Source organism: Pelodiscus sinensis, chromosome 2 (assembly GCF_052426305.1).
Source record: "Pelodiscus sinensis isolate ZL-2025 chromosome 2, ASM5242630v1, whole genome shotgun sequence".
NCBI lineage: Eukaryota > Metazoa > Chordata > Testudines > Trionychidae > Pelodiscus > Pelodiscus sinensis.
This window is the reverse complement of record NC_143053.1, coordinates 191,103,715-191,130,946: the sequence shown is the minus strand read 5'-3', so window position 1 is coordinate 191,130,946 and position 27,232 is coordinate 191,103,715. Positions and strand designations below refer to the sequence as shown.

The 27,232-nt window shown below is 39.4% G+C and overlaps 1 protein-coding gene across 4 annotated transcripts in view; it reads left to right on the top strand.

Annotated features, from left to right (window-relative positions):
* Positions 1-27,232, top strand: part of RARB (retinoic acid receptor beta) — a 543,189-nt gene that overhangs the window by 165,283 nt on the left and 350,674 nt on the right. The window contains exon 1 of one of the 4 annotated variants that reach the window (XM_006134317.5): positions 24,568-24,851. The exons of the other annotated variants lie outside the window; for them this stretch is intronic. The gene's annotated coding sequence lies outside the window, so the exon portion shown is untranslated. Of the gene's footprint in view, positions 1-24,567; positions 24,852-27,232 lie in introns of those variants that run through there. 4 annotated transcript variants of the gene reach the window in all.

The window sequence follows — 27,232 nt, the reverse complement described above, 5'->3', positions numbered from 1 at the left end:
TCACTCTTCGCTTCTGCAGACTAAACAGACCCAATTCCCTCAGCCTCTCCTCATAAGTCATATGCTCCAGCCCCCTAATCATTTTGGTTGCCCTCCGCTGGACCCTCTCCAATGCGTCCACATCCTTTTTGTAGTGGGGGGCCCAGAACTGGACACAATACTCCAGATGCAGCCTCACCAAAGCCGAATAAAGGGGAATGATGACATCTCTGGATCTGCTGGCAATGCTTCTCTTAATGCAACCTAATATGCCATTAGCCTTCTTGACTACAAGGGCACACTGTTGACTCATATCTAGCTTCTCATCCACTATTACCCCCAGATCCTTTTCTGCAGAACTACTACTTAACCGGTTGGTCCCCAGCTTGTAACTATGCTTGGGATTCTTCCGTCCCAAGTGCAGGACTCTACACTTGTCCTTGTTGAACCTCATCAGATTTCTTGTGGCCCAATCCTCCAATTTGTCTAAGTCATTCTGTACCCTATCTCTGCCCTTAAGCGTATCTACCTCTCCCCCCAGCTTAGTGTCATCCGCAAACTTGCCGAGGATGCAATCCATCCCCTCATCCAGATCATTAATAAAGATATTGAACAAAACTGGTCCTAGAACCGAACCTTGGGGCACTCCGCTAGAAACCGACCGCCATCCTGACATCGAGCCATTGATCACTACCTGCTGGGCCCGGCCTTCTAGCCATCTTTCTATCCATCTTACCGTCCATTTATCCAATCCACAATCCCTTAACTTGCTGGCAAGAATATTGTGGGAGACCGTATCAAAAGCCTTGCTAAAGTCAAGATATATAACATTCATTGACTTCCCCATGTCCACCAAGCCAGTTACCTCATCATAGAAGCTAATCAGATTGGTCAGGCACGACTTGCCCTTTGTGAATCCATGCTGACTATTCCTAATCACTTTCCTTTCATCCAAGTGCCTCAATATGGATTCCTTAAGGATCCCTTCCATGATTTTTCCAGGAACCGAGGTAAGACTGACCGGCCTATAGTTCCCTGGATCGTCCTTCTTCCCTTTTTTGAAGATGGGCACTACATTTGCCTTTTTCCAGTCATCCGGGATTTCTCCCGATCTCCACGACTTTTCAAAGATAATAGCCAAAGGCTCCTCAATGACATTTGCCAACTCCCTCAGTATCCTCGGATGCACTAAGTCCGGACCCATGGATTTATGTACGTTTAGCTTTTCTAAATAGTTCCTAACCTGTTCTTTACCCACCACGGGCTGTCCATCTTCATCCCATCTTGCATCACTTGGCGCAGAAGTCCAGGAGCCGACCTTGTCTGTGAATACAGAGGCAAAGAAAGCATTGAGTACTTCAGCTTTCCCCACATCATCTGTCACTAGGTTACCTCCTTCATCCATTAGGGGCCGCACACCCTCTCTGATCACCTTCTTCTTGTTAACAATCCTGTAGAAACCTTTCTTGTTATCCTTCACATCCTTAGCCAGTCGCAATTCCATTTGCGCTTTTGCCTTCCTGATAACCCCCCGGCATTCTCGAGCTATACATTTAAACCCCTCCCTGGTCATTTGTCCAAGTTTCCACTCTTTGTAAGCTTCCTTTTTGTGCTTAAGTTCACCAAGGATTTCCTCTGTAAGCCAGTCCGGTCTCCTACCATGTTTGCCTCTCTTGCTATGCGTCGGGATGGTTTCTTTCTGTGCCTTCAATAAGGCTTCTTTAAAATACTGCCAGCTGTCCTGGACTCCTTTCCCCTTCATGTTAACATCCCAGGGGATTCTGCCCATCAGATCTCGGAGGGAGTCAAAATCTGCTTGTTTAAAGTCCAAGGTGTGTATTTTACTACTCTCTTTTCTTCCTTTGGTCAGGATCCTGAAATCTACCATCTCATGATCACTGCTTCCCAGGTTGTCACCCACCTCCACTTCCCCTATTAGTTCCTCCCTGGAGTATTATTTGTCATTGAATTAATTCTTGTCATTTTCCAGAATTATAACAGAGAGCTGGTGGTAGATTGGCAGAGGTGGTTCGGCAGGGAAACAGGAATTCTTTTAAAAATGAAACACATTTTTCAGTTGAACTTTGTGTTCTTGGAAACAGTCCCAAAGTCAGGTTGCACCGCTGCTGAAATATGACTACCTTTATAAAATTCTGTCAGGCCCTGGGTCATGGCTGATAAGCAGGGATGAAGATAGGAGAGTGCTGGGGGGAAGAAATAATGCTAACTGAAATGATCCCTGTTGTGTAGAATGACAATGCAGAACAGAGCAAAAATAAATTTATTTCTTGTCAGACTATCTCAGAGTCCTGGTGTGCCTCTCGTTAGGAAGACAGTCTGGTATCCCAATTTATAAGGACAGTGACAAATGGGTAGGATTACATAGAGGATATAATTTCTAGTTTTTATTTATTTAATTTTATAATGGCTGTTAAAGTGTCTCAGTCTATGATCTGGGTTCCTTTATAATGAATTAACATATGTTACATATAGCAGTAGATTATAAAGGATGGTTCATCCCACCATAACAGAAACACACATATTTGTGGGAAAATATAATGAGGTTAAAATAATCCCAACCGTTTCCAGCCTTCAGCCTATGGAGTAAAGTGGGTTTTGTGTGCTTGAAGGATTCACAAATCCAGGCTCTAGTTGGCCAAAACAGTCAGTGAAGTGCAATATAAAGAACCGCAAATGAAGACTACTCTGCCAGCAGCTCTCCCTGATTTGTTATAAAGAGAGTTTCAGCTGGAACACCTCACCTGATAACAACTGGAACAATGTGGTAGAAAGAGGATACCACTCCAGTTAATAAGGCCCAGACACTTTAAGGTTTTACTAAATAAAACCAAGAAAATCCACCTGGAAACCTATTAACAGTGGACGCTGAACACTGGGGTAATTTGTGCATAATACTTCACTTTCTAAGGGTATGTCTAGAATACATCCCTCTTGTCGCTAGAGGGATGTAAATTAGACATACCGACATTGCAAATGAAGCGGGGATTTAAATCTCCCGCGCTTCCTTTGAATAAAAATGGCTGCTGCGTTTTGCCGAGTCAGCAGTTTGTCGGCAAAAAGCGGCTGTCAAGACGGGGATTTAGTGACAAAGAAAGCCTTTGTCAGCCAATCCCTTATGCCTCATAAAATGAGGTTTACAGGATTAGCCGACAAAGGCTTTCTTTGTTGCCCGATCCCTGTCTTTACAGCCGCTTTTTGCCGACAAACTGCTGACTCGGCAAAACGCAGCAGCCATTTTTATTCAAATGAAGTGCGGGAGATTTAAATCCCTGCTTCATTTGCAATGTAGATATGTCTAATTTACATTCCTCTGGCAACAGAGGGATGTAGTCTAGACATACCCTACATGAGTAGCAGCATTCTGCACTCAGGGTCTCTAGCTGTTGTCCCATATATTGTGCATCTCTAAGAGTACATCTAGACTGTAGGCTTCTCTCGGAAGAAGCATTTCTGGAAGAGATCTTCTGAGAAAATTTCTTTCAAAAGAGAGTGTCCACACGGCAAAAGCGCATCGAAAAAGCGATCTGCTTTTTTCGAAAGATAGCGTCCACACTGAATGGACGCTATTTCTCATTTAAGCTGTGATTACTATGGATGGAGTGGCCATCAGGGCACCTGTGCTTTATCCTCTTTTCTCTTCTTTTGAAAGAACTCCCTCTTTTGCAGAAAGTTCTTTCGGAAAAGGCGTAGAATGAGGTTTACCAATGTTGGAAACTCCCCCCCCCCCATTGTTTCGATTTTCTTTCAAAAGAACGCAATAGCAGTGTGGAGATAAGTGACGTTTTTTCAGAAAAATGGCCTTTTTTCCAAAAAAATCCTTCAGTCTAGACACACGCTTAGTGACAAAGATGACAATAGTCTGTGACAAGGTCTGTATTGAAGAAGAATAGTGATATTCTTCTTTCCAGGCACAAGTGGAAAAAAGTGTAATGACCACAGCTGCTACTTGGACATCCTGGAGTAGCCCAGGATCTAGACACACCAGAATTATGTATCTGTATTATAAATAGTGGCTGCACTTCAAAATAGGTTATAAGGATTTTTCTCTCAACCTATGAACATTATCATAATCTTGTTTGGACTGCGTCTGTCAGTTTAGTCATCAAGCTATACTCAGTTTCACATAGCTTATGTCTACAGTAAAGGTTTGTCTTCTAGGTCAGTGATTTTTCAGCCCTTTTTCATTTGCAGACCCCTAAAACCGGTTGAATGGAGGTGTGGATCCCTTTGAAACCAGTACTTTAGTTAACTGATTTCCAGTGAGCTAGAAATAGTTAACATGTTTGCAAAGTTTTTTCTGGTCAGTCCTCTAATGCAGGGGTCAGCAACGTATGGCACACGCGTGACATAAGTGGCATGCAAGATGATTCTGAGTGGCACTCGGGAAGCTCATGCTGTCGCTGGAGCCTTGCGGCCGGCGCGCACCCACGAGGCTGCAACACCAGCTCTGGGGGGCAGGTGGGGAGGTGAAGAAAGCAAACTCATCTCCCCCACACAGAACTCACTTCCCCCACAGGTCACAGAACTACACATGGAGGAGCGCTGCCCCGTCCCAACCCATGGAAAAGTCCTGTCCACTGCTGGGTGTTCGTCTCAGTTGTTCCCATGGGGCAGGCTGCTGATTGGGCTTCTCAGGGCTTGGCCAGGCAGAACGGGTTCATGTGGTGTGCAAGAGGCCAGTACCTGTCCCGTTCCCCCGCAGCAGGGTAGGCTGCACCACACCCAGTGGCGGTGGAAGGAAGCGGCACTGGGGTTGAGGACCCTGTACACGCAGGACACAGGTGGGGCTTGGGTCTCTTTGGGGCTTTGCACCCATGGGGACTTGGTCTGGGGGCACACTGATCCGTAAATCCAAATGAATAAGTTAAATCTTGGCAGGCCACTTCTGAAAGGTTGCTGATTCCTGCCCTAATGTTTATTCCCATCAGGGAATTAAGCAATGGCTCAGCCAGAAGAGGGAGTTCTTCCCTGGCTGAGTGACAGATCTGATTCTGGAAACTTGAATGGAAAAGAACACTAAAGACTGAATATATGCCTCTACTACTTACAACACATTAGTTAAAATACAAGCTGTCATTTCTTCCTCTCTCTCCTCTGGCTGATATCCATAATGAACCTCTCATTTAGTCAGGTGAGTGCTGAAAAGGCAAAAGACTCAAATTCTGGAGGGAAACTCCCCCCACCCCTCCAAAAAAAGGGGGCCAGAGAGTTGACACTAAGCATTTGTGTCTGAGGCAAGGTCATTTGTTACCAAGAGTTGTTGTGGACTGATAGATTGCTAAAGATTTCAGTTCATGATTTATGGGCTCTTCTACATGTTGGAGAGAAGAATGTATTAGTGTCGGTTAGAAGAATCTGTAACTCCTGCATTCCTAACTTGAAAATCATCCTGTTATCTTGATGCTGATTTGCATATCTTGCTTCATAATCTTATGCATGAGAACTTACATTACCTCTCCAAACCAATTGCATTACCAACTACTTATGAAGATGATCTTGATGTCACAATGAGCACAATGGCCTATTAAGCATCTAATTTTCCATTTACATGTACGAATAGTACAATACCATGCAAAATTGGGTATTGTCTCCATGGGGACACAGAGGACAGTTAAGGCAATTCAACAGTGCACATACATTAAAGCATGTCCCTATAGTGTCCAACCAGTTCTGAAGCAGTAGCAACTGCTATTGTGAACCAACCACACTTAACCAGCCAAATAACCCCATTGTTCAAGCCAAATAGCCACACTCAACTGGCCAAATAGCCACATCTGGCTAATGGTTCGTGTGTTGGACACCACAGTATGTTAAACACTGTGGCTGCGTCTAGACTGGCATGATTTTGCAGAAATACTTTTAACGGAAAAGTTTTTCCGTTAAAAGTATTTCGGCAAAAGAGCATCTAGATTGGCATGGATGCTTTTGCGCAAAAGCATCCGTGCCCAGTATAGACGCGCTTTTGCACAAGAAAGCTCTGATGGCCATTTTAGCCATCGGGCTTTCTTGCGCAAAAAATTAAGGTGCCTGTCTACACTGGCCTTCTTGCGCAAGTATTCTTGCGCAAGTATTCTTGCGCAAGAGGGCTTATCACTGAGCGGGCACGTCAAAGTATTTGCTCAAGAAGCACTGAATTCTTACATTAGAATGTCAGTGCTCTTGCGCAAATTCAAGCGTCCAATCTAGACACACCCTGTATGGATACTCTCATTAAGGAGTAAAGTGCTCTTAGCTTTCAGTAATTTAATCTCTCTACCTCAGCTTTCTAGAGACTGCTGCTGTAGGGGAGAAAACCTATATATTTGACTGGCCTGCTGTTTTATATAATTCCACTTCAAATATCCAGTAGCGTTCTCTATTGCACTTGACTAATTATGTATCACTACAAAAATTGTGAAAGCTCTATTTTGTTGTTAAAAACACGATTTGGGATTGAAATCCATGGACAAGTCACATTTTTAAAAAATTATAGTATGCTTGACTACAGCATTGATTCCCTTTTTATTCACTTTTTTGATGTGCCAATGATAACTTGTGCATATTTGGCAGTTCTAGAGCAAAGTGGAATGCACTGTAGCCTGGTTTGCATATATATGAACTTGTTCTTTTAGGTCATGTCTACATTAGGAAATTATTTTGAAATTACTAAAGTTGACTTAAGAACTCTTGATTTCACAAATTCGAACTTGCCTGTCCTCACTCTGGGGAAGCACTCTGGGGAGCTGCGGGAGGCCTCCCGGAGGTCAATTAGTTCGAATTAGTGGCACTGGAGCATCCACACTAACGTTATTTCAAACTTATAAGTTTGGAATTAGTGTTATTCCTGAAGAAAAGCAGGAGTACAGAGTTTGAATTCCATGGCCCGTTATTCTATAATAAACTCAGATTCTTTGGGGGGAGGAGGGGGGAATTTCGGACTAAGATCCTAGTGTAGTCCAGGGCTTACTTATTCACATTTAAATAAAAAGGTTGTCTTTACAAGGTTGTAAGTGACCTAATGCAACATTAATAATAAGTAATAAATAGTGTCTTTTATATGATATTTTGCTAGTTTCAGATTCAGGGTGTCAGTCTGCTGAATGCAGAATACTTATTGCCTTTTACATTTGAATAATGATTTCTTGATCACTAAAGGCAGTATTTTAACAAAACCCTTACAAGTGAAATCCATTATTTCCCTGAGTTCATCTCCATTAATTGCCATGCTGGGTCTCATATATCCTTTCTCAGGTGTAGGCTGGTACATTATTTCAGTTTTTTCAGACTGATGGTTAATCCATAGCTTTTAACTGCCTCAGCAAACTTATTGGTGATGAACTTGAGTGGGTACAAACCAAAAGTCCAATCATATGTGTAAAGGAGCTAGCATTAAGTATTGGTTAATTTTGTACAGACTATTGATTTTCTCTAGATAAAGAGCTTGTCAAATGTTTAAAATGTAATAAAAATATTCCTGACCTAATTGTAGTAAAGAAAATTCCAAAGAGAATGTACATTGAAATTCAATGGCCTGTGTTGTGCAGAAAGTGTCTCTAACTGATTAGAATGGTCCTTTTTGGTTTTAAAATTGATCAACATCATTGCTTGATTCAATGCATATTACAAATGGATATAACAAAGTGCCAGCCACAGAAAATGTATCCAGAATCTTGGACAACCAGTTGACAGATGATCTAAGAAAAACGTCTAGGCATTTAAACTTTGCAGGACTTTCTACAGTTCAATACAGCAGATCTCAGTGACTTTTTAAGATCATGAAATTATGTGTAGACACATGTTTTATTACATAGTAACAGAAAAAAATGTATCAAGCATCAGCTGCTGATTAAAGCCACATTGTGTCTCTGGGAAGATTTGGCTAGTTATTGTCATAAACATGTCAAAGTGGACCAAGAAAATATTTTTCCTGCAGTTTAGATTAAGAGGAGCACAATAATTGCCTAATACTTTTCTTCCTTTTACATTTAGAGATGATAGTGATGGTTGCATCCATGAGATAGACAAGATTTACATTGCCTTAAAGATAGGTTGCTCACTAGCAATTATACTTGCACCCTATTTGTAGGGTTTTTTTAGGATATTGCATCAGGACCTAAGAATTTTTCTGCTTTATGGCTTCATCCAGAATACTTTAGGTGGAACATCCATGTTTTCCAGCATAATATGTACATATTGTAGTGATCTATGAAGGGCTGATAATCAGTGGACTTAGTCTGGGTTTGCATTAATGTAGCTGAAAGAAGAATTTGGCTCCAAAAAACTCAGGGAAGGAAATTGTCAGAAATATTACCAGTCTATAGTGAAGTGGGTTTTAATGTATAAACAGCATATTTTATATATGCAAATATAAAATATATGCACATACATGTATAATACATACTTTACTATACACAAACAGATATATAAAAAGTGTGTACAGGCAGTCCCCGGGTTACATGGATCCGACTTACATTGGATCCCTACTTACAAATGGGGTGAGGCAACCCCGCACTAGCTGCTTCCCCCCAGCAGACCAGGGAGACGCGAAGCTAGCGCCTCTTCCCAGCAGACCAGGGAGACGCAGAGCTTTTCTCAGCAGACACCTCAGCTTCAGAATAAAGGACTGAGGGAAGTGAGATGTGGGAGAATAAAGCTTAACTCTGGAGAAATGTTTGGCTAGAGTTTCCCCTACAATATGTACCAGTTCCGACTTACATACAAATTCAACTTAAGAACAAACCTACAGTCCCTATCTTGTACGTAACCCGGGGACTGCCTGTATACACACGGGGCAAATGTTTTGCTAGTGTAAATTGTCATGAACTCATTGGAGCTATGCCAATATACACCAGCTGGGAATCTGGCCCCTGATGTGTATAGCTTCTTTTTAAAGAGTTCTTGTATTAGGCTTTCTGCAATATTAAGAACCTAAAAAGTAAAAATTAATATATACACACGAGTCAGGGTCTGAATAGATTGTCCCCTGCCATCCATTGATAAACTGTGGAAAAGGATCTCAGGAGCAGAACATATGTGTTCAGATACACCCACTTTGCCTCAGAGGTTAACAGGCCAAGCTGCTTTGCCAAAGTGATTGGCGGTTGTTGGTTAAAATGCACCTTAGTCATGGATGCAGAGAGCATTAAACATTATGCAAATTCACTAAGGGTATGTCTAGACTGCAAGGATCTATCAGAAAAAGATACACAAAATGCACTCAGAATTTGCATATCTTTTCCTGATACTTTTGTTGGAAGAGGCTTTTCTGAAATTTGGCCCGTCTAGACTGGGCCAAATTTTGGAAAAAAAACCCTCTTTGGAAAGCCTCCTTCTTCCTCATGGAATGAGGAATACAGGAGCTTCGGAAAGAGCGCATTTACTCTTCTGCAAAAAAAAGCGGAAGAGCAAATGCATTCCCTGGATGTGGCGGAGTTTTTTCGGGATACTGAAACCCCCCTGCAGTCTAGCTGTACCCTTAAAGACAGCAGAACTGTCCTTACTATGTCCTAATTGAGAGGCTCATTCTAACTTCAGCCATACTCACCAAGCAAAGGGTACTGATGCCAAATCCACATAAAAGAGAAGGGAGGCGGGGCAGAGGTGTTCCTATCTGGTGGGGTGGACTCTGGATGCCATTTGACCCTTCCTCTCCAGTGTTTAAAGACCAAGTTGATCAGACTCAGTTTAGAGTCCTTATTTCTGCTCAGTGATCAGTAGAGTCTAAATCAGTGTTTCTTAAACTTATTAAGACCGAGGAACACAAAACAATATTTTTTTTATGGAGAACACCAAGGATTTTTTGTTGGCCCCCCCCCCCCTCCCAAAAAAAAAAGGTTGGGGGAAAAGTTACTGAGGAAAAAAGGGTCGGGGAAAAGTTATTGAGCAAAAAAAAAAAGGCCGCCTGCCACTTTAAGGACGGCCATTTTTAATTCTGTTGTTCTCCACAGCACATCTCTGACTGCCTTGTGGCACATCGGTGTACCATGGAACACAGTTTAAGAAACACTGGTCTAAATGACGAATTTTGGGACTGAATTGGCATAGTGTTGAGAGGATGAAGCAAATGCAACAGCAGTGAGGTTTCCCTCCTCCTAGTGAACTCATTAACAGTTGAAGTTACTAAAAGCTTGGCTACGTGGTGGAACCTCTGAGCACACCACTGAAGATGAATGTGGCAGCAGCAGTGGCAGGCAGTAGCAGACTACAGCAATGCATGGTGGCTGGATTGAGCAAAAAACTATCCAACACACAAGTCACAAGCCAGTGAAGGCAAAAACAAGCCCAACTTCCCCTAGGATACTGTGGGATGGGTGTTTAGTTGAATCACTGTTTCAGTGTTCCCCACACGAATGCTGAGTTCCTGCTCCCTTTTAATACCAATTTTCTTTTAGCAAACATAAACTCAGTGCTTGTGAGTATTGCCTCTTAACTGTGCTCAGAGTGGTGTTTACTTTTCCCAAATTACTGGCTGAGGGCTTGAGCTGGATTTGTTATGTAATATAAAGAGGAATCCCTAGATATTCAACCTGATCCTTGTTGCTGCCCATACCACCTGGCAGAAGAGCTACAATATCATTAAAACAAAAGACAGAACTATACAGCACTTTAAAGACTAACAAGATGGTTTATTAGGTTATGAGCTTTCGTGGGCCAGAAACCATCTTGTTAGTCTTTAAAGTGCTTCATAGTCCTGTCTTTTGTTTCAGCAAGAACAGACTAACATGGCTACATCTCTATTAATATAATTAAAAGACGGTGTCAAAGCATACTATGTTGGATATTTTATTTTCGGGCAAGTATATTACCGTTGTTCTTTTAAAATATATAGAGTAAATTTAAGTAAGAAGCTGGAAAGGTAGTTGATTCATTTTCCAGCTTCACATCACACCCTCATATTTTATTATGCAATTTTTCTGTTCTCCAAAAATGAATGTATGTTTCATTAAAATAAAGTTAGATCAGCTAAACATTTGCTGCAGTTTGTACCATATGTTCCACTATCATTCTAACCTATGGAACTCCATAGTCTAATGAAAGACATTACGGTGCTTGCTTTCTTATGCCATGTTTTACTCACATATGCATTCAACCATTTCAGGATTTTAGTTACACTCTTGATTTCAGATCAATATGAAATAGTTTTATATTATTTATAAAGATGCAAATATGCCCATAGATGTCATGCTCACCTTAACTGAATGGCTGTGTCTAGACTGGCAAGTTTTTCCGCAAAAGCAGCTGCCTTGCCATTTCCGCAAAAGCAGCTGCCATTACTTGCCAGCTGTCTACACTGGCCACTTGAATTTCTGCAAGAACACTGATGATCTCATGTAAGAAATCAGTGCTTCTTGCGGAAATACTATGCTGCTCCCGTTCGGGCAAAAGTTCTTTTGCACAAAAGCTTTTGCGCAAAAGGGCCAGTGTAGACAGCTCAGATTTGTTTTACGCAAAAAAGCCCCGATTGCGAAAATGGCGATCGGGGCTTTTTTGCACAAAAGTGCGTCTAGATTGGCACAGACGCTTTTCCGCAAAAAGTGCTTTTTGCGGAAAAGCGTCCGTGCCAATCTAGATGCTCTTTTCCGCAAACGCTTTTAACAGAAAACTTTTCTGTTAAAAGCATTTGCGGAAAATCATGCCAGTCTAGATGTAGCCAATAAGTATTAGTTGAGAACGGTGACCTCCCTGGGAGGAAAAAGTCCTTCTACTATTTTTAGTCCTGATATAGCTAAAGTTTGGAGATCTGTCAACATGTAGCTGAAAATAAAACTGCTGGACTAATGGTGTCTTAAAGAAAAAAACGGTGTTGCCAAAAATAGGAGTGACATTTTCTCCAGCACTAGAGGAAATTGTCAGCATGATAGGTGCAGATTTCGCTGTGTTGCTCCAATGGATTATTCTTGCTGTTAACCCTGCTTGTAATGTTTTCACATTTTTATTCATGTATTACAGAATATTGATCAGTAGTTTAACAGTTGTTCAACAGCATCGTGACATACAGTTATACTAAACCTAAAACAGCTTAGTCAAGTCTTACCTTTATTTAGATAAGCTTTTGATTTCTGACATAATTGTTCACTGAAGAAGGCAAATTTAAACAGGAAGCTGCTACTTCAGAAAATTACTCCTTCAGCTTCCTGTCCATCCCAAAAGGTCGTTACTTAAAAACAACTGCTTAGCAGTGATGACAATGAAAAACGCAAGTATTGTGACTTGTATGGTTAAGAAGTTAAGGTTCAAAGTTATAACAGAAAAACATCCTTTCAACATCACTCTACAAACATCAATAAATAGAAAACTAGAAGGGGTTCTTCATAAATGCCTACAGTAAAGAAATTTACACTGTTCGTTTATTGATTCTTGTAAATGTTCTCAGGAGACATTAATCTTTTCCTAGTCATGCCAGTTTGTACCAGTTATATTTTAATTTGCTTCTAAGATGCCCCTCATTATCATAGTATCTGAACCACTCATGACCTTTAATGCATTTATCCTTATAATGTTTGTGGGAGCTAAGGCAGTACTATTATCCCCATGTTATAGAGAGGGAGTGAGTCCCAAATCTTCAAAGATCTTTAGGTGTCTGAATTTCATTGATTTCACTTGAAGTTAGGCAGCTAAAGACGTTTGAGAATCTGTGCCTAAGTGACTTGCTCAAGGTCACACAGGGAATGTGGGGCAGAGCAGGGATGTGAACCTAAATCTTAATCCCAAACTAGCACAGTAACCAATGGATCATATTCCCTGGCTGCATCTAGACTGGCATGATTTTGCAGAAATACTTTTAACGGAAAAGTTTTTCTGTTAAAAGTATTTCCGCAAAAGCGCGTCTAGATTGGCACGGATGTTTTTGCACAAAAAGTGCTTTTGCTCAAAAGCCTCCGTGGCCAGTCTAGACGTGATTTTGCACAAGAAAGCTCCGGTGGCCATTTTCGCCATCGGGGCTTTTTTGCGCAAAACAGTCCTTCCCTGTCTACACTGGCCCTCTTGCGCAAGTATTCTTGCACAAGAGGGCTTTTTCCCGAGCAGGAGCGTGAAAGTATTTGCACAAGAAGCACTGATTTTGTACATTACAAAGTCAGTGCTCTTGCACAAATTCAAGCTGGCAAGTTTTTGCACAAAAGCACTTGCTTTTGCGCAAAATCTTGCCAGTCTAGACGCAGCCAGCCCTGTGTATTATTCTATTACTACAGGTTGAACCTCTCCAATTTGGCACTCTCTGGTCCGGCAACATCTGTGGTCCCTCATGATATCAGTTAGCTGGATGTTCACTTAATGTGGGTGTGGCCAAGTTTCCCATGATTGTGCAAAGTTTGTTTACAGCCTCCAGTACTAGCTCTCAGTGTTCTGTGCTGTAATTTAGCTCTAATTTGCTCCTACGTGTCTTCTAAGCCCAGCAAGCAGTGGAAGTGCTGGTAATGCTGCTAAGCCTAAAGCATGTTTTATGCTTTATCTACTTATTTCCCTATGGCAGTATTGTAAAATTGCATAACAACATTGACACTTTGTCATGAAGAGAACTGATAAGCCATGCTACGCATTGGCTTATATAGGGTGTATCTGTACAGTCATTCATTATTAAGCAGCATTGCAAGCATTGTTCCATTTATTCTCCTCCAGTAAAATAAAAATAGAGAGATTCACTCACTACAGTATTGACCTCCTGTTGTTCCACCAATTCTCTAGTTTGGCACCGTTCCAGTCCCAAGAGTACCAGGCTAGAGAGGTTCAACCTGTACTAGGATATCAGACTGTTTTTTTTTTCTGTTTCATACTTATTAAACATCTATTTTTTTTGCGGGTGATATTGCATTAATTTGTGTTTATCAAGGGACAACTTCTGAGCCTCATATCCAGCCCAGGTTCACAGGCAAGATCACAAGAGTTAGAAAAGAGTTGTGGAAAATGAATGAAATACGAGAAAGAGTAAGAGCAACAACATATAAGGGAAATATCTGTTGGCTTTTCTCAGGAAAAGGAATGGCAAGTAGGGAAGATGCTTTTACTTCTTCCTTTATAACTAAAGGCTAATCAATCAAAGGACTTGTGTTCCTTGTGACCATCAGATGCTGTTAAATGAATATTTAAGACTTTACCTCATTAAAGAACAATAAAAATACTTACCAGACTAGTATACCAGCTAGTGACACAAATGTTTCAAAAGGTATTCCGGTAAGGCTGGGAAAGTATACAAAATAATCTAATTCTCATGGGGGTAAGAGTGGCAGTTGAAAGCAGTGACAGTTAAAACATATTTTATCAAGATTACTACAGAAATCATTATTATGATTAAAGATGTACTAGTCATGACATGCTGACTACATGCTGGTAGCAGAAAATACCTGCTGTTTGTGGGTTATTATCAACCTCCTTTGAAGAAAATCAACCTTTCTTTACATTTGCAATGCAATGCACCCCCAGGCATTGCTTTGCATGTATAATTTAAACATGTTTTTCAAAGGCAGGTACACAGCTGCAGCAAGCAGCAAAACACCCATCTCATCAGCACAGGGTAGACAGGCTCTACATGTTTTCTGCCATCCAGATTAATAGCTGGTAATTTTACAAATTTCCATGTTGAGATTTTAGTAGTGTAGTAGTTACACAAGGGATTCTACTATGGCATGCACCAATAAAAGAAAGGAACAATTGCTAATGTTGCATTATACAGTGCTAGGAAATATTTTGCAACAAAATTGTGAATAGTATTGCTCATGTGATAGAGTGTAATAAATAATGTTATAGAAAATTGTCAATATGAAAAAAGTCACTAATAGGTCTAGTGCTGAGTAGAAGTTCCCATTTGAAAACACAAGCTTACCCATGTATAGAGCTTGATGACAAACAACCATGCAAACAAAATGCAAGTTCAGATGTATTCGAAGCTGCTCTAAAAGCAACTTATTTTAGGTGCTTGCTCCAATTATTTTGGTGGAGAACTGCATATTAATTGTCAACTCTACAAACTCAAGTTGCTCCATCCCAGTGATGCTGTGCAAATACCATACTAACTGCTTTGTTTGTAAACCAGCCGATATATCATTCCTTCTCTATCTATATTATTTTTTAAATTATTCAGTACATCTGCTACACGGCTCTCTATTATGAATAGTCCCATGCTGAGGATTTTATTTTTTCCAGGAATAAATTGAGTATTGAGATTTGAAAGGCTGTTGATAATGTATTGTCTTTCAGGTCCCGTTATTTTCCCTCTTTAGAAAGGAAAACATCTCAGTGCATAGTTTGCCAATATGAATATTGCAGGAACAGAAAGTTACTCTGTTTTCAAGGGTATATATATAGAGTCAGTAGCCATGCCAGCAAAAATAGAAACTCAAGACCCTTGCTTTCCACATTCCAAGAGTTCAGTTTGTGCCAGCCTTCTGATAAAATGATTAAACCCCAATTATATTTCTCCTCCCCATGTAGTGTTCTTTTTGCTGTTTTTCCTATTTCCATACCACTATATTTTCCTCTGCTCCCCGACTCTACTCCAGTCAGGTGACATAAATGCAGCTTTCCATCTCCTGTGCCTCTCACTGTTAAAACTCTAACTTGAGTGGCAGATTATTGGTTACTGCCTACAGGAGCCTTTTCTATGAGCTAATTTAGCTGTCAGTCTGAAATTGGTAAAAAGGATGAAAGATGGATCAGAGGCCTGAGGCATGGCTAGACCAATATTCCTATTTGGAAGTATGCTTATTAAAGAAGATGCGATGCTCTACCATCACTTCATCCACCTAAGAAAAACATTTTTACAGTGACACTGCTGATTCTTCGGCAGCTCTTTTTCCAAGAGAGAGAAAACAATATTTAGATACAAGATCAATAGAAAAACAAATAGACTCTTACATTCCCTGGAGAAGCCCCTGGAGAGAAGACTGATACATGGGAATTTAATATTCTTTTAGGCAAAGATCACAAACATAGAGGCTCCATGCAGCTGAAATGAACTGTGGTGGATATTTATATTGTACAAATAAAAAACTAGACACTTTCGCGCCAGGCTTCTTGAGGATCTTTTTATACCCTTCTGATTTGTGTAGCTTACCACATCCATATGCCAAGTTCCTACATTTTAATATCCATTTTAGCTATCGTATGCAGCTACTAATATATCCCTCCATGACCTAGAATATAGATGATCAACCTAGGCTAGAGAGTGGGCTGCATCATGAGTCGCCTTCCTTCATCTCAGTGGGTCGCAAGGTTGTCATAACCAAGAGGATCTCCTGAAATATGATAGTTTGCTAATTGCACATGCATACCTAGATTTATAAGCTTCAGAGGGGTAGCTGAGTTAGTCTGTAACAGGAAAAACTTAAAAACACTTAAAAAGATTTATAAGGTGTGCCAACTGAACCATAGCTAGAGCCTTATGGATGTGGATAGCCAGGAATCATTTTTGCAGATGTGCATACAATTTTGTATCTGCACAGGACACTAACAATAGCAGCCTTTTGATTGAATGCAGAGGGAGCACACGGCTTTCACAGTCAATGCTGTGTGCAATCAGCAGGTACCTCACTTCACGTGCCCTTGATTTAAGTCCATGTCACTTTAATAATACCAGTAAGGCCGGGGAGAATCCCTACGTGGACAGAAACCAGCAGAATCTGGGGCAACAGTAAACAAAATGTCTCTTGGGTCACACGTAGAACCCCAATGGAGCGCATGGTTGCTCCCAAATGACCTAGAACCTAGTATTGTTGAGATCAGAGATAGTGCCCGTATTGGTATTTCAACATAAAGAGAAACAAAATGTGATTTTTATGTTATTTGGAAAGTTAAATATGCCCGCCAAGTTCAATCCCTCTGCCCTATTCACTTAAATGGAGTCCATTTATGTTTGTCCACAGACAGAATTTGTCACACAGATAAAAGGGTAGCACCTCCCATGGTTGAGGCTGAGGTTGTAATAATACAAAAGTATGGTTTTTGTGGATTTTTATCAGTGCTTTTTTATTTGCGATATTAGTAATAATAGCAAAGTGTTTTTGAATGAACTAAAAAAAGATGAGAGTTCCTGGTCCTGTTTTTCAGTTTTAGATTTTAACCCCTCAACCACTCACCCTGATCTGATTGTGCATCTTAATTGTTTTATTTCATCTTTTCCTCCACTCTTCTGGTTGTGAGAGAAACTCCAAAGTATGTATAGAATTTGGATCTCAGGGCTGAGACAAGCTCATGTTGACTGTGACATACTGTACTGATATTTGGGGCATTAGGCAGGCAGGAAGCAATCTGCTGCTGAGTTGAGTACAACACTGGTGTATGCCTTGGTGACATAAGAACAGACTGTGGTGACTGGTAATGAATGGTCGAGGTGAATATTTAAGGCATGAAATCCTTTTGGTTTGAAATCCTTTGTGTTTTGCAGGGTTTTTAAAAACTGTATTCTGTGTAATAAAATATTTTACACAAAAATATGGTATTCAGTTTGACCTCATGACCTGAGCCCTGAAAGTTGAGGGGCACTATAACCATTCATGGCACTGCCACCAGCTCTCAGGTTGCTATCCAGGTGCTTCCACTTGGGCTAAGTAAGAGGGTGAGGCAGCTCCTATAGGCTGTAAGGGTCTGTTGTGTAATTAGACATGCACAGTTGGCCTGTATGTGCTAGCTGACTCAGGCTCACAAGGCTTGGGCTTTTCAGTTGTGATGTAGAAGTTTGGACTTAAGCTGAAGTTTGAGCTCTGGGACCATGGGTGAGAGGTCTGCAGTGGAAGAGGCCTGCTGAGACAAAGATCCAGAGAGTAAAAGCAGATCGAGTCAGGGGAGTTGTACAGGGGAGAAAAGCCACCATGTGAAACCTGTGAGAAGACTAAAGGCAGGGAATCAGCAAGAGGGGTTTGCTTGCTTGCATGTGATCTTTCTTCTCCTGGGTTCCTTGAGCCTGCATCCCTGACAGATGATTCAAATGGTGGCATGGTACAGCGAATGCTCCAGAACTGCTTTTAAAGGGAGTGTGGAGGACAGTGGGTACAAAAGTTAATTCAGCCTCACGCATATTTCTATCCTCATTCCATCTGTGGACTTTCTGCATAGGCCATTCATTGAGGAACCTGCAGAGATATCTTTCATGTAACACTGGGTAGATCTTCATAAAGGATCATTTTCTCACCCTTGCTGTTAGCAAAAAAAAACTTGGAGTCCTATGGCACTTCAAAAACTAACGATTTTTATTATGGCATAAGCTTCTATGAGTTATAACTCACTTCCTCAGATACATGAAGTGAAAGAAAAAGATACAAATGATAGGTATACAGAGATGGGAGTGTTACATCAGAGCTAATTCAGTCAGGGTGTTTGGTCGGGAGTGTTTCAAGTTGGGGGAGCCTATCTATAAGTGACCCCCCCAACCTCAAACACATACTCACCACCACCCACATGCCCCTCAACAGAAACACTAACCCAGGATCCTATCCCTGCAATAAATCTTGTTGCTAACATCTACCCAAGTGATACCATACATAAGCTCAGTCACCCGCACATCTACTTATGTGATATCATGTGCCAGCAATGCCCCTCTGCCATGTACATTGGACAAACCAGACTGTCGCTACACAATAGAATAAATGGGCACAAATCAGACATCAAGAGAGGTAACATACAAAAAACAGTGGGAGAACAGTTTTACCTCCCTGGACACACATAATTTCAGCCTTTAAAATTGCCATTCTCAAACAAACAAACAAACAAACAAACAAACAGAACCTTCAAAAACAGGTTGCAACATGAAACTGTTGGGCTGGAATTCATCTGCAAACTTAACACCATCAGAATGGGTCTGAATAGAGTATGGGAATTATAGTACGTAATGTTTCCCTTTACATAAACTCACCTTCTTATCCAGATCCACCCTGATTGAATTATCTCTGATGTAACACTCCCATCTCTGTATCCCTACCATCTGTTTGGGGTTTTTTTTTTTTGTCTTTCCTTTCATGCATCTGATGAAGTGAGTTGCAACTCAGGAAAGCTTATGCCAGAATAAAAGGCTACGTCTAGAGTGGCATGATTTTCCGCAAATGCTTTTAATGGAAAAGTTTTTCTGTTAAAAGCATTTACGGAAAAGAGCATCTAGATTGGCACAGACGCTTTTCCGCAAAAGCACTTTTTCACCATTGGGACTTTTTTGTGCAAAACAGTTTTTAGCTGTCTACACTGGCCCTCTTGTGCAAAAACATTTCTGGAAAAGGGTTTTTGCCCGAATGGGAACGTCAAAGCATTTGTGCAAGAAGCACTGATTTCGGACAGTAGAACGTCAGTGCTTTTGCGCAAAATCAAGCGGCCAGTGTAGACAGCTGGCAAGTTGTTCCTCAAAAGCAGCCACTTTTGTGGAAAAACTTGCCAGTCTAGACGCAGCCAAATTGTTAGCCTTTGAGGTACTACTCAACTCCTTGTTGTTTTTGCTGAAGCACAGTAACACAGCTATCTCTGAAACATTGCCTTTAGGAGAACAATAAGGCCCTGTGCATTTACATGCCTGATACATGAGCTCTTCAGCTGTTGCTTTGTTACTCCTTTAAAAAGAAGCTTTTTGGCATATGCTGCAAACTTCAGTATGTGATCTAAATGGGTGGGAGGGACTGGTCAGCCACATTTTTTGGGGGAGGCCAGAGGAAGGCTTAATTGGTTGGTGATGTGCTGGCTGGCACAGAAATTAGATCTTTCTTTTTGCTCTTTCTTGGGTGCTTGGTAGCATCTTTTCCTGCTGCAAGGCAAAGAGGCTCTTAGCACCAGACAGGATAGGTGCAAATGACAAGCAGGATTTAAACTATAGACAAATATACTGTCCATAGCTCCTTGGACTGTGGTTGTACAGAGTTCCTCAGAAGCTGTCTATGCTTAATAAATATCTACAGAAAATTAATTTCTTGTTGAAGACTGCTGAGCATTTTTCATGTCACAAACAATTACTGGCTCATGCTTGTTGCTCAAGTGGAGGATAGGACTTGAATTAAATATCTGTTGCAGTCAATACTGGGCACAGCAAATCCACGCAAATCCACGGATGTCCTCTTTATATCTGTGGACATCCACGTCTCTGGATGTGGATATCTGCAGCTTATTTTTGCAGATACCAATGGATGTGGATACAAAGCTCTGTATCTGCACAGGGCTCTAGCTATGGAGTAGACAGCAGTTCGCCACCTTAGGACTGATCCTGTGTTCTTTGTATATGCCTAAAGTGAAGTGGAGTTTTTGATGCCCAGGGAAAGCAGGATTTGTCCTCTATGTGAAGGCATGGTAGAATTGGATTTTTACTATCATTTCAACAGATAACATTGTGTTTATTTTAAACTATCTTTTCTGTGGGAACTTATCGGGTGGCGTATCAGCAATTAATGGCAATAGATGAGATTCAAAAATTTAAAGCCTGTAACTGTTATAACACAAATTATCAATTTCATATGTCAGAATACACAATGTAAATATCCTTAGGTCAAACTTCAAAAATTATCAAGCTGTGTTTTTCTTACTTTGTCTATCTGTAAATTTCTGGTATTATTGATGGAATTTTTTTATCACTTTGTAAGTAGGGTCAAATAGACATTTACCCACATTTATTGATACAAATCTAACTTATGTGTGACTCAAGCCAATATTACCATTCCCTTAATTTCTTGAGCACCTAATTCATGCATACATTTTAAACAGACCATCAACCCCCCACAAATATTTAGTAAAGCAGCAAGGCCTTGAAAAGGAAGAAAATCAAGAAAGACCCTGACATTACTTTTCTTCCCATATCCCTAGAGTTTTCTCCAGTCTCTCTTATAAAAGTGGATTTTATGTTAAAGTTATTTTAAATATAGCTGAAACAAGAACAAAATCATCTGTCGTACCAAAGCCAAAATAGCAAGGAAAGCAAACAGGCAAGAAGATGAAATATGAATGAGATAAATATACCTGTGTTTCATGAAAGAGAACTCAAAAGCCAAGAATCAGAAATATTAAGTAAAAGACAGATGGATACTTTTTTGATTCATGTTACAATATTCAGCCTTGCTACAATATGGAATAGCTTCATTTTTTTTCTTTAAAAAAATGAAAATGAGAGAGAGAAAGGGAAGGAAAACCAGCTCACTGGGTATTTCTGTTTTTCCACTTGCTGCTTTCCATTTAAGATAATTCAGCAGTAATTGGATACACTATGTCTAATTCTTAATAAATCAACAGAACTTTATAGTGATATTGACAGTGGCTTTGCGAGCCCCATTGTTTCTATCAAGAGTTTTATTCTGCTTCAAAACAATTTGCTGTGAACGCCCTTGTTTGTTTGCCACACTAGTCTTTGTTCTGGCGCAAACTTTGATTTATAACTATATATAATTGATGGCTGTGGGGTAGGTGGACTATAGCTATTGCTCCTCCTCTTTTAATCTAGCTTTGCCTAGAAATCCATGTAGTAGCGCATTCTCAAGGGAACCAGGCTGGGAAATTTTCTGTATACCCAATGGGAGGCTATTAATCATACTGAAGAGTCTCTTACTGGCCGCAAGCATGTTTGTGAAAGTAAGGAAAACAAAAGTGGACCACCTCCAAATGACTTATCAAGAGAATAGATGTTAAAGCTAATGTATTCATTGTGATAGATCAGAAAAGAATAGTTTATGCATTGCTAATTGCATTGAGGCATATTTATTCAAATAGATTTGGCACTTTAAAGTTATTTGAACCCAGTATCTGGTCTAATTTTAGAAATCAGGGATTAGAATCATAGTAGAAAACATATTTGAGATAGTACTGCTTTAAACCAAAGAAGCTTTTAAAGCAAGAGATAAGAAGAAATGAAGAGTGCATTTGTTAAAGGTTTGCCAGAGCAAATCATTTGTAAAGCTTTATTCTAAAATTAAAAGTTTAGTTGCTGAGACTCAGGTGGGATTGCTGATAAAGATATCAGGTTTAAAACTAAAAAAAAAAAAAAAAAAAAAAAAGCTCCTTTCAGTTCACAGAGAAATTCTTAAGTCACAAAGATTGGCAACCGTATTCTGAAATCAACTAAAAGTTAACCTCTACAAATTGTAAGAAGGTGCTCAGTTCTTCACTACAGGCCCATGGTGGTGAGCACTCTGACCCTGATCCAGCAAGGCATTTTAGCATGGGTTTAATTTAAAGCATGTGAGATGTCAGTGAAAGGATTGAAATGCTTAGTTAAGCACATGCAAAAGGCTTGCTGAACTGGTGCCTAACTGGTTCTGCAGGCTAATTAGCTTTTTGGATTCTCCATAAAAATTAGCTAGTAAAAAGCAAACCTTTTATAAGACATCCCAGTTTATTCTTAAGAAAATATTCTTAAACAGAGTGATTGTGTCAGAATTTGAGTATAACTAAATAAACTGGATTTAAGATGGATTTACAAGAGGTATTTTTGTGATTAGAAATTTCTGTCCAGTAGGAAGAAATAAAGGAAGTCAAGAGGCAATGACAGTTTTTTAAGCACTGACATCCTGTACCATAGCCCATATAAATAACCTCTCAGCATGGGAAGTGAGCTACATTCACTTTATTTACTAAACATCTTATAATTTATAAGGTGAATACAACACAAAGATAAGAATGCAACAGTTTATTTTCTCGTAAACCTCTTATGCTGCAGCATATGTAAGCTATTTGTTTGAATTGTGTTGTTTCACAAAAGCTCTTTAACTGAAGCTCACTAACAGGACAGATAGCTAGTAATAATGTCAGTCTATTTTATATACTTTAAAGGGGGCTAGTAGAACTGGTGCCTAGTTTCATGAATGATACTGAAATCCAAAATGGAAATAGCGTTTTTCATATTCTATGCTCTGTTTGAAATTCTATGAAGTAAGAAGAACTGAATTCCCAGAAGCTGGTACATTAACGTCACAGTTCATATGGTCCACAATAAGATCTATTAGTCTGGGTAACAATACCTTCAAATTGGCTTGTTCTGGGCACAGATTCAGTCATGCTCTACTGATGAGTGCTATCACAAAAATATCAGAAGCACTGCAAACAGTAACTAAAATCCAAAACATCAGCCTGATTTATTACACAAAATAGGAATATTGGTACAGTAGTAGAAAAATGAGTTCACACTTTAGCATGTTAGAAACTCATCTAAAGCTATTGGAGAGAAAAAGAAAAATGTAACATTTCTGATACTTTTACAGATCAGCCTCTCCCCCCCAAAAAAACAGAATAAATACTCATGTAATGGCAACAGATGTGTATTCATTTGTCTTATTCACTATGTATAGAGAGAGATTTGTTTTCGTTGTGTGTACACTGTAATTTATAATCTCTGTAGTCTTTCACATGTGTTACACTTTTGGTCTCTAATCCAGCAAAGCACTTAAACCCATGCTTAACTTTAAGCATGTGCTTAAATTCTACTGACTTCAAGTTTTTCAAATGCATGAGTGTTTTCCTTACTATGCAAAATGCAGGACAATGTAGCACTTTAAAGACTAACAAGATGGTTTATTAGATGATGAGCTTTTGTGGGCCAGACCCACTTCCTCAGATCAAATAGTGGAAGAAAATAGTCACAACCATATATACCAAAGGATGCAATTAAAAAAAAGTGAACACATATGAAACACATATGAAAAGGACAAATCACATTTCAGAACACATTTGTCCTTTTCATATGTGTTTCATATGTGTTCACTTTTTTTTAATTGCATCCTTTGGTATATATGGTTGTGACTATTTTCTTCCACTATTTTATCTGAGGAAGTGGGTCTGGCCCACGAAAGCTCATCATCTAATAAACCATCTTGTTAGTCTTTAAAGTGCTACATTGTCCTGCATTTTGCTTCAGCTACCCCAGACTAACACGGCTACATTTCTATCACTTCCTTACTATGGATATTCTTTCCTGGGTTAGGCCCCAGGATCTTAAATTAAAACATGTGTTTAGGCATTTTGCTAGATTAGGCTGTTGTCAGTTGACCCTTTTCCTTGTGTTCTCGTTTCTAGGCCTGATTGAAGTAAAAATGAAATAAAGCTCAAAATATGTATTCTTCTTAATACGACTAAAATGTGTATGTTTTTTCCTTATTACAGCACATTTATTTGCAGTTTTATTGGACTCATGGGATCAAAATGTATTCCCTAGTTTCCATAAAATTAATAGTATTTGTACAGTCCTTCAGATTTAAACCAAACATAACATATATTAAAAATGTTTTTCAATAACTAAAAAAATGCAGCCATGTGTTCTAAATATAAATAATCAGTTTATTATCAACAGAAAGAAGTCAAAAGCAATCCATGTGCTTGAACAATATAAATGACATTTTGGGTGCAAAATATATTCCCTGCCCAAATAAATACTAATAGCAACACAAGTGGAAAAGGTGTATTGCACACAAAATAAATGTTTAAAACATGTTTCATATAAATTATATGGAATGCTTTTTGTTTTTGCAAAACATGAAGTGTGATGGATATATTCCAGAACAGCTGAACTATGTTACAAGGCATAATAGACCGTCATAGTTTTGTATGCAGTTATTTAATTGGCAAATAGATTTTTCTGTCACTGTCACTGGCAATAGCAGTCATTTGATACCAGGGCTTGGATTAAATGTTTCATCAGTAGTGCCTATTTAAGGATCTTTATGGAACAACAAGTTAGTCCCTTGGGCAAGCCCGTGTCAAGTGCAATAAAGAGATCCACACAAGTGAATGAGATGTATTTTTGCTGGATTTACAGGGAGACTAAGATTTTCTGGGCTATCTGGATGCTTTCTAAAGCTGCTTCCCATTGTGTTTAAGAGCATTGTCTACTGGTGGCAAGTGTTGATGCTGGGCTTTGCATGTTCAGGGTTTTTTTTAATATAATTTCTTGATCAAATTGGAATTACAAGGCACTATCCTCTACCTGGAAATAGGTGAGTTTCTGATAAAAACAGATGTTGCAGGAATTATATAGTTATTATTACCCAGTAAATATTCTGCATCATAACTTAAATCCTAAACTGGCAATGAAACAGCAGTGCCTTGTTTTTTCTGCCTCATTCAAAATACAGTCTCCTCTTTAATACAGAGAAAATGTGATGTCACTCGCTTTCAACATTGCATTACTTTTATTTCACCATCTCTGATTCCTGTGTGCTCATAAAAATCAGTGCATGTACTTAATTCTTGCTACAATGTTTTATAATTGTTGTATCCAGTATATGTATTTTCCACTTTATAGCACGCTGGCTGAATTTAGAAGCAGTTTAACATTTTAATTTTGGGACTATGTATTCATTTGAAACTGAATCTGTTATTCTTATCGTCAGCAAACTGATAATTAGCCTAATTTTTCTGATGTTGACTTTAATTTCAGGCTTTTGTTTTCCCTCAATTATTTAAATGTGGACTAAATTAATTATGTCCAAAGATTAAATTTCAGATCTTTATAAGCACAAAAGTAAATCTCCATTGGAATTAAATACAATATTGTTGGCCCACTTTTGGTTGGGCAGTAATCTGATGATATGCCTTACCTCCTTAGCTAGCAGATTGCTTTCTGAGATTGGTGAAATGAGAGCATTTCTTTTGTGGTTGAGCTGTTTGCAACAGATTCAAACTGATGAACAAGAATCTTGTGAGGTCGCTTGAACCAGTTCAAACTTTTCACTCACTGGTTTTGGATGAAAGCCAAGTTTAAATGGTGCCATTATTTAATCAGCTTGTTCTGTAGTATTAACTGAGAGCAAAAACCAGACAATGGACACACCTTGATTCTTGATCTTTAAAAAAAAATAAGCTATTTTTAGGTTGCATGTTCAGTTTTCTTGGTGAGTGCTCCCTTAACTTTAATAAATCTTTCCCTAGGTTTTAGATAATTTCCATGCAAAAAAACTGTGTTCATCTAAAGGACCTGTCTCATTAATCCTAAAGCCCCTTTATACCATTCTGGCAGCGGGGTGACACTTTCAGGTGGAAGTGAGTTATATTTGTACCATTTTGATGCTCTTCACACTCACAGAAAAAATGTAGCTCAGTATAAATGAAAACAGGTCTGAATTTCCTAGCATGCCTATTCCATCAACAGAAAAAGTAAAAAGGAAGGAAATAATCATGCAAGTCACTCAGTGAGAGCATGTCTACACTAGGAAATTTTGAAATAACTTCCTTGACTTAGAGCCAATTACTTAGTGGCAGTAATTACTTTGAATGACTCTGGGGAGTAGTTATTTCGAAATAGCAGCAGTGGAATGCCTACATTACCGCTGTTTCGAAATAACTGTTATTCCTTGTGGAAACCAGGAGTGTTTATTTCGAAATAATGGCCTTGATAGTGTGCACACTCGGCTTGTTATTTCGAAATAAAAGGAGTTATTTTGAAATAAATCCCTAGTGTAGACCAGGGCTCAGTCACCCCATCTATGCTCCTCAGGGCAATTCTCTATTCCAACTTCATCTGTCTCCCTTTCTCCATTCTGAGCCCTGTTATCTTCAGTCTCATCCTGAACAACTGACAGGCAGCCTTAATTCAGAGCATAATTGTTGGTTATATGTGTATGTTTTACAATGTTTGATACAGAGTTGCTCTGGCTTTTGTATATTACATTGTTCTGTATGTGATTTTAGTTTGGCTTTGCTTTTTAGTTCCAGTTCGTACAGATGTTTCTCTGTAAAGTGAAAGCTTTATTATCCTGCATTCTGTTAACCAGAAAACTTTGTTAACTGGCATTGCCCCCAGCCACAATACTGTCACATCTTCAGGCGCACAGGCCTGGCTTGGTTTATCATGATTAGCTTTACAATTTTTTATTTAAGAAGTACTAATCATCTTTAACTCAAAGTAGAAATGTGAGACCAACTGCCTCACACTACAAAACTACCAATATTAAAAACTTGAGTTTTACTATTATTGTCCATTGCATTTCCCTAGGTTGATGGGACCCTCAGATAACCAGAATTTTTATATAATGAGAACATCCTAATCTCCGAGCATGCCAGATAACACAGGTTTTACTGTAATATTTAGGTAAAATTCTGCAAATAGATGAGCCAGGATCTTGTTGTTGTTTTAAATGTGTTTTTATTTTCGTTGAGTTTATGGAATTGGACTCTGCATAAGCATTGGAGTATTATATTTATATTTGTAGTTTTAAATTTGCACATTGGTCATGGTGGAGATATGTGGCTGCTGACACAGAAGGAAGGTATTTAAATTAAAGAGGGAACTGATGAGTAAACAACTGAATTCTAAATCACAATCTCGCCATTCTGGAACGAGGTGTACCGGTAGTTCGGAATAGGAAGCCTAATCCGA